Genomic DNA, 9,221 nt, shown 5'->3' with positions numbered 1-9,221 from the left:
TTGGTCACTATTAATTTACATTTCTTTTTTAATATCCTCTCCATTTGAATGTGTTTTAATTCATGTCCTTCCTCATGTTTTCGATATGTTCCTTTGTGTAATCAAGCCAATGAGGCTAGATGCATCTGAATATTTTTGTTAAACAGTCACTTTTGAAGGGCATTTTGGCTGGATATGAAAGTATAATTCCAAACCCCTTTTTTTCTTCTTGCTTCTCCTATTGCTTTTGCAAAGTCTCATGTAAATCTAGTATTTCTTTGTAGGTTATCTTCTTTTTTGTTCTAGACCATTGATACGATTTATTTGTATTTTGTATTTCTAAATGTTATTTTAATATATCTGTATATGAGTTTTTTCTAGTCATTCCTCTTCGGCACTAGGAGCTCTTTCAGTGTGGGTTTATTTCGCATTGGGAAACCCAATTTCCTTTTGCTTATTTTTATTTGTTTTTTTGTCTAGGATTTCTGTTCAAATTTGTTACTTCTGACCTTTTATCATACTAAAAAATAGTTTCTATTTCTAGATCCTCCCTTGTGTTCTAGGAGATTTTCTTTAGCTACGTAATTCATTCTTTGCTTGTATCTAACACATGTACGATGTTTTTTTTAAATTTTCATACTGTAAGTTTTTATGCCTAGATTATATTTTATGATTTTTTATTCTGGTTTTACATTATTAACGTCTTCTCTTATCATGTTCATCATATTTATTATGGTAATTTTCTTCTTTTGCTTTTCTCTTCTAATGCTTCTGTTTCTGATGACATCCACAGTATATTTTATTGTTTCTGTTTTGATGTTATTGTACTTCTCAAAGGTCACAGTGTTTGGACTATGAGCTTATTCCTGTGCAGTGCAGATCGGAACGCTAAATCTATGTCAGTTCAGTTGAGTTCATGGCAAGAAATGTGCAGCCCTATCATTGTGAACACTGGACACCTAAAACCACTGAATACTACCTGTTTGGTATCATACCACATTGTCTCTCTACAGGTAAGAATTTTCCCTTAGACTCTCAGTTAAAAATAGCATTGGTGGAAATCAGTCCCAATAGGAGTGGTACTCAGAATGTGGTCTCCAGACCAACAGCATCATTCATTACCTGGAAACATATTACAAATGCTAATTATAAGCCTTAGCGATATGTACTGAATCAGAAACTCAAGTTGGGGTCTAGTGATCTGTGTTTTTATATCACTTCAAGGTGATTCTGACAGTTACTACAGTTTGAGAACAATTTCCCTAGACTTTTAACCACCAGCCGTGGAGATTTGGAAGGGGATATATGGAGGAGTCAGGCTTAAAGTAGTTTATCCCTGTTTTCCTCAAGTTTTCAATATAGCAGGGTTTCTTTGATTGTACCTGTGTGGATGCTTACACAGGTGGGCTAAGCAGTTGTCACTTGTTTCATTTTTCTAGTTGTAGCAACTTAAACAACTTTCTGCTCCAGACTGGAACAATCTTATTTTCTTACTCCCAGATATATCAGTTTAAAATCACCTTCTCTCTTCCCAGAAGTTTCTCTATTTTAATCTTTTTCTTGACTCTTTGTTTCTCCCATAGCTACTCCATGTTTGATCTTTTGCAATGGAAACAGCAGGTCATGTGAAATCATCATCTTATCCCAAATTATAACTAATCTCACATGGTCTCCATCATATTTTATTGTTTTCACTTTGGCTGTCTCTGCTAAAGTGCAGTTTTTGTTCATCTTTGGCATTCTTTCACATGGAAAAGATGCGGTGTTCAGTCAGGTTTTTGGCTATAAGTTCATTGGATTAAATATTTATTACAGAGCTACCCCTTTTTTAGGATGTGATTATGTAGTGAAGATAAAGTCCCTACTGTCATAGAACTTGTCTTGTGATGTGAGGGAAGGAAAACACTTGTGTGCCCCAAATCCAAAGCAGTCATTCATTTAATATTTAACAATGTTCAATTTAAAAATAGTTTCAATATTTATATGGGGAAAGATTAGTAAAATGGAAATAGTTAACAACCATATGAAAACTCTTCAACTCCATAAGAAGTCAAAACAATAACAATTTAAAAATAGATGCCATTTCACCTGTATGATTTGCACATATATTTAACAACATAAAGTATTCGTCCCTGGCAGACATGCATGGCATTGATTTGTTCTTACTTTCGTGGAATAGTCAGTATTCCGAAAAGTAAGGGTCATTAAAACATCTGTAACTTTCATCCCAAGCTTTCCACTTCTGAGGCGTTCACCTAAGAAAATAATCTTTAAAAATCTTACAAAACCATAAAAATGAATACAAATTTGTTTAAGATCTTCTATCTCTAGTGGGTAGTACAGGTATATTTCTGAAGCATTGATTGAAAAACTTTGTCAGAAATATTTCTTTGGGCTCGATGTGATTCAGGAACTTGTGTTTTTACTCAGTCATTAAACTATTGGGATTTGTTTGTTAAAACAGCTGTCATGACCTTAACCAAAACAATTTTCTGAAACTTAAATTATTTGCATAAAGCATTTAAACAGAGTCTGTCACAAAGAAAGCTATCAGTCGCTATTGTTAATAATACCAAACAAATGGAAATAATGTAAACAGCTGTAGTGGAAATAGGTAATGATGATACATCATTTTAGTAGAATATTAGGCAAATATTAAAATATGAAAACACATACAAATAAAGAATAGCAGCATGGAAAAATGTACACCATAAGAAAATATTCCTAGTCACACTGTGAACTTAATGTATATTTGGAACTAACACTAAAATCTGATCTACTAGGAATGGTTGAAAGCTATTTGAATGAAAGAGACAAAATGTTAACAGGCTATTTTTTCCAGTACTTGGGAATTACAGGGAGGAGTCTTGGAAGAACTTGGAAATAAGATTACATTATGACATTTACACGTAATAGCTAAAAGCAGAAGCATGAGAATCATCTTAGAAAGGGAGATTGTCTCTCAGTTTTTCAAGACATTATTTTAATCTGTTGGAATATGTTAGTACACAGTGGGAAAATAGGTAACACCATGAAATAGAAGAAGGGCTGCATAGTGGTCAGCCTGGAAATCATAGAGTCAAATTTACAGTGTCCAGTAAACCACAGGACAAGTCAGGGAGTGGTAGTAAATCACTTCGATTAATCAAGACGTCATAGCAAAGTAACTTTCAGTATTTTATTCTCCTAAGCATTCTTCATTTGAAGTGGATATATTAGCTACCTTGTTGTATTATCAGGAAGCATTACATTTGATAGGTATTTTGGGGAATATTTTGTGAGTTATATGTTGCTGAAAAATAGAATGTATTAAAGTAATTCATTTGGGGTAACACGATCCAATCACGAACATAAAACATTAGGAAGATACATGAAAGATTAAATTTGCTTTATAACCAAACATATGGTCAGTTGCAATAAATACATCACATTCAGTTGAAAATATCATCTGTTTTCTGTCATTCAATTGATTTGACACCCTTGTAGAAAATTATCTTACTGTATTTGTTTGGTCCCGTGTCCAGACTTTCTATTTTGTTTCTTTCATTGCTTTAATTTTCTGTTATACCACACTCTTCTGAGCTTTGTACCTTGAAATGCAGTAATGAAAGTTCTTAAACTTTCTTCTATTTTTGCAAAATTGTTTTTGGAATCAGCTTGCCAATTCCTACAAAAAGTTCTGCTGGAATTCTTATTGGCATTAAATGTAATCAATAGATCAAGTTAGGGAAAACTGTTGTCTTTGTAATATTGAGCTTTCGAATTTATAATGTGGTATATATCTTCATTTATTTAGGCTTTCTTAATTCCTTTATGTTTAATTTGTCTTCTTTTTCTAGCTTTTTCTGATAGAAGCTTTAGCAGATTTTCCGTGGATAGAGAATGAATTTTTCTGATTCTCCCTTTACCTCCAGTACTTTAAAAGAGTTTTTCTGTTATCTTTGGCCATTCTTGGTTTCAGATGAGAACACATTAGGCATTGGTATTAGTGTTCCTCTATGCTTCATATGTCTTTTTTTTCTATATTAAAAAAATCTTTGTTTAATCTTTGGATTCCAACAGCTATACTATGATGGTCCTTGGTTTTATTTTCTTTGTATTTATCCTACGTGGCATTTGGTGTGATTCCTAAATACATGGATTATTTGTTTTTGAATAACCATGAAATTTAGTATTTCTTCAACAATGTTATACCCATCAGTTCTCTATTTTCTGTGTCTCCAGTTTCAAGTATCTTAGCTCATTTCAGAGTGTCCCACAGGTCATTGAACCTTTGTTCATTCATTTCGATCTTCTATTTTAGTTTTTTAGTTCTCGGTATATTTTAATTCAAATAGTTTTTACAACCAGCATTTAAGTTAATTAGTCATTTCTTGTTTTGTGTCTAATTAGTTATTATTTGCATTCAATTTTGTTCCAGTTTAAAAATTTCCACTTTGTTCTTTTTTTCATTTTACAATTTTTAATGTCTCTTTATATTCCCTGTCCCCTCACCCATTCATTTTTATGTAGTAGAACTTTAATGTATTTGTTACATTTATTTTAAAGGTCTTTTTTGCCAGTTTAACATTCTGTCCCTTGTGTGTCTGATTCTAATTTTCTGTTTCTTTCCATGTTAATAATTTTATTGTGTATTAGAGTTTATAGATTATATATTAGAAAATCCTGAATTTTATGGCACGCCTGGGTGGCACAGCGGTTAAGCGTCTGCCTTCGGCTCAGGGCGTGATCCCGGCGTTAAGGGATCGAGCCCCACATCAGGCTCCTCCGCTATGAGCCTGCTTCTTCCTCTCCCACTCCCCCTGCTTGTGTTCCCTCTCTCGCTGGCTGTCTCTATCTCTGTCGAATAATAAATAAATAAAATCTTTAAAAAAAAATCCTGAATTTTAACTGCTTTTTATGAGTATTTTTTTATCAGAAAATCAAATCTCTGGCATATTATCATGAACTTTTGGAGGCTTCACTTTATGATTTGTATATATTAACTTCTTAGTCCTGTGTCATAATCCTTTTTTCAAAGATATGTCCTTATGGTTTCAGTGGAAAATCTGTAATGTTTATCGCTGTATTCTAACTTGGCATGACTCAAACTATAATTTCTGTCTCTGTGGAGTAGGCCGTAGCAGGATTCTTTGTTCCAAATTTTTAAGTTTTTATCTTTTTTTCCCCATTTGAGCTGCGGGGAATCTAGCCCCCACATGTGCAATTTGAGGTAGGCTAAGGTCTTGAAAAAATTCAGAGACAGATTTTGGTGCTTTCCTTTTTGTATGTCCCTTTTTTCTTTTAACATTTCCCTCAGTATTTGCCATCACTCTGGCAAGCCTCAACTGTAGCCTTTAGCCTCAGGTCTATAAGAATTTGACTTTTGCTTGAATTCCAGCTGCCCGACACAAACGTTATTTAGGGGCGTTCCTGAGGAAAAGCTATGTAAACATTGACTTTATTCAGTGGTTACCATCTTTAAATTGTCAGATTGTCTCTAGATTCTGCCAGCTTTTTGTTGCTGTTTTTGCTTGTTTTTTGTCTTTGTAAAAATCAGGTCCATTTTAAAAACTGTTATCAGTGGGGAATTTAGTCTGATACACACCAGTTTGCCATTGCCCTCTTGGTTCATACTAATAGATTCATATTCTTTGGTGAAATTCCCCATATTTTCATCTACCTTCTATCTCTTCCCTTATTTTATGAATCACATTATTCAGTTTTATTTTTGTTATGTCTTTTCTGGAAGCTCTAATATTTGGATCACCTGTAGGCGTTTCTTCATTTTTATTTTTTCTTTTGAAAATTTAACTTTCAGTTGTGATGAGCACTGGGTGTTGTACATAACTGATCAATCGTTGAACGCTACATCAAAAACTTAGGATGTACTATATCCTGGCTATCAGAACATAATAAAAAGAAAACTGGGAAAAAAAGAAGAAAAGTTTACTTTTATTTTAGTAGGTCCTTTTCCTTAGATTGCTCAAGAACTTTAAGCAATGCTGGACATGGGGCGCCTGGGTGGCACAGCGGTTAAGCGTCTGCCTTCGGCTCAGGGCGTGATCCCGGCGTTAAGGGATCGAGCCCCACATCAGGCTCCTCCGCTGGGAGCCTGCTTCTTCCTCTCTCACTCCCCCTGCTTGTGTTCCCTCTCTTCCTGGCTATCTCTCTCTCTCTGTCGAATAAAAAAAAAAAAATCTTAAAAAAAAAAAGAATTAAAAAAAAAAAAAAACAAGTGCTGGACAATGTGTATAGAACTTTTAGTAATTCTCTCAGAGAGTTTTTCCCTGCTAGGTAGATCAAGTTGGATGTGCATTACCTTAATCCTTTCAGATACTTTACTGAGTCTAGTTTGCCTTGTAATTTTGGCTGATGCCCTGTGTGTCTCTGGTTCATCTGTGTCCCTTGGAGCTATCCTTTTAGAATTGTAACTGAAAATCTTACATGTATTACCAGGGTCCATCCCTCTGACAGGTCCTAAATTTTATTCTTCATCTCCTTAGTACTGTGTCTGTGGTATGTGTCATTTTCCTTTCATTTGGATGTTTGCATTTATTTCTTTATATTTAGCTTTAACAAATTATGTTATAATGTTCATTTTTGTATATATATATATATTTGAATATTTTAGCAATATACAAAAAGATTTTTCTGAGAAAGTTCATTTTTAGAATTTTTGTGTTAAGATGTAATTCTTACATCATAAAATTCACCATTTTTACAGCATGTGGTTCATCGAGTTTTAGTATGTTCACAGTGTGTCCATTGATAGACTAATAGATCAGGAAGAAGTGGTATACATATATACAACGGAATATTGCACAGCCATAAAAAAGGATGTGAGCTTGCCATTTATGACAACACGGAGGGACCAAAGGGTATTATACTAAGTGAAATAAGTCATACTGAGAAAGACTTATATGGTATGATTTCATTCATGTGTGGAATCTAAAAAAACCGTTAAGCAAACAAAAAGCAGAATCTAACCCATAAATATAGACAATAAAGTGATGGTTGCCAGAGAGAAGGGGGTGGGGGGTGGGCAAAATTGATGAAGGGAAGTGGAAGATACAAGCTTTCAGGAATGCAATGAATAAGTCATCTGGGTAAAAGGCAGCATTGTATGGTGACAGGTGGTAGCGACACGTGTAGTGAGCATAGCATGAGAGTATGGAGAAGCTGATTCACTATGTTGTGTACCTGAAACTAATGTAACATTGAATGTCAACTACACTGAAATTAAAAAAAATTTTAAAAAAGCAGAATCTATAGTCAGTTTATTATGATGTAGGTAAATAATGAAGCCATTTACACAAAATAATTGATTCTGATAAAAAAATTCAATGTAAGATGTAATTTACATTTCACAAATTTCACCTTTTCTATAACATAAAATTTTATGATTTTTAGTATATTCACAGTTGTACAACCATTACCATTATCTTGTTTCAGAATATTTTAATTCAACCCCAGTATAACCCTGGTAACCATTTTCAGGTATTTTCCAGTTCCCCTACACCTATCCTGTGGTAACCACTAAACAACTTTTAGTCCATATATTTGTCTATTCTGAACATTTTATATAAATGGAATCATGCAATATGTGACCTTTCAGGCCTTGCTTCTTCCACATAGGATGTTTTCGAAGTCCATATCGTGGCGGTCATCAGTACTTTATATTCTGTTCTATGGATATGCCACATTTTGTGTATCCATTCATTACTTGATGGGCATTTCTGATATTTCTACCTTTTGGCTATTATGAATAATGCTCCTTTGTATATGGGTGTGCAGTTTATTTGTAGAGACGTTTTGGGTATTGGGTTGTACTGGGTACATAATCACAAATTTAATTGCTTTGTAATAAAAAGTCATTCTTTTTGGGGTGCATGGATGGCTCAGTTGGGTAAGCATCTGACTCTTGATTTGGGCTCAGGTCATGATTTTAGGGTCATGAGCTTGAGTCCTGCAATGGGCTCCCTACTCAGCAGTGAGTCTGCTTGATATTATCTCTCTCTCTTTCCCTCCAGCCCTGTCCTCCCATCTATCCAATAAATAAATAAAACGTTTTTTAAAGATAAGTAGCTCTGTTTAACTTTTTATGGAACTCCCATATTCTTTTCTGATATTTTATTAAGGGTCTTTTTGCTTAGCTTTTTCCTTCTTCCTCATGCAACAGACCTAGGTCAAGGTCAAGCTGTATATTCTCTTGAATTTGTTCAAAATAAAAAAAAAATTCTCGTGGGAAATGACACTTTCTCCCATTCAAGAATTATATTTTCTCTGGCCTTTGCTATTTTTTAAAAAAATATTTTATTTTTTTATTTAAATATTTAAAAGGGAAAACACAAGCAGGGGAAGTGGCAGACAGAGGGAGAAGCAGGCTCCATGTTGAGCAAGGAGCCCGATGTGGGGCTTGATCCCAGGACCTTGGGATCATGACCTGAGCCAAAGGCAGATAGATGCTTAATTGACTGAACCACCTAGGCGTCCCAAGGCCCTTGCTATTTTAATAGGTCTACCCTACCTTATGTTAGAAAAATTTTTTAATTTATTTTTCTTTTCTGTTCCTTTCTTTTCTTCCTTTTCTTTCTTTCTTTTCTTTTTTTTTTTTTTATTCTTTTTTTTGTGGAAGCATTTGTGTAGAATAAACTGATGTGTTCTGTCAGGCTATGCTTTGTTTTTATTGTACGTGTGATATTTTTGCTATACAATAATGTTCAAATTTAGGGACATAAATTATATCAATGTTGTTTTTTAATTGGTTGTGATTTCCTCAATTTTATTAAAGAAATCTTTTCCAACTGTACGTATTCTTTTCTGTAATTTCTAAAGAGAGTTCCCATATGCCACCTCCCCTCCACATCCACGCAGTCTTCACCATTATAAATGTTTTGGCATTACTGTATACATTTGTTACCATTAATGAATCAATATTGAGAAATTATTATTAAATAAGCTGCATAGTTTATGTTAGGTCTTTCACTTGTGTTGTATAGTTCTATGGGTTTTGACAAATCCATTCCCACATTTAAAAAGCATTAGAATATCAGGCAGACACGTTTTACTGACTTAAAAATAACTTGTGGTCCCCGTATTCATCCCTCCATCCCTTCCACCATACCCTGGGGACCAGTAGTTTTACTCTATGTATAAGAGAGTAAATTTTGCAAATTTTCTTTTTTCAGAATGTCATGTATTTAGAATCATACGGTGTATGGCCTTTTCAAAGTGATTTCTTTAACTTAGCCATGTATATT

Source organism: Ursus maritimus, assembly GCF_017311325.1.
Source record: "Ursus maritimus isolate PB19 chromosome X unlocalized genomic scaffold, ASM1731132v1 scaffold_X1, whole genome shotgun sequence".
NCBI lineage: Eukaryota > Metazoa > Chordata > Mammalia > Carnivora > Ursidae > Ursus > Ursus maritimus.
The sequence above is the reverse complement of the archived record's forward strand: the minus strand, read 5'-3'. Positions refer to the sequence as shown.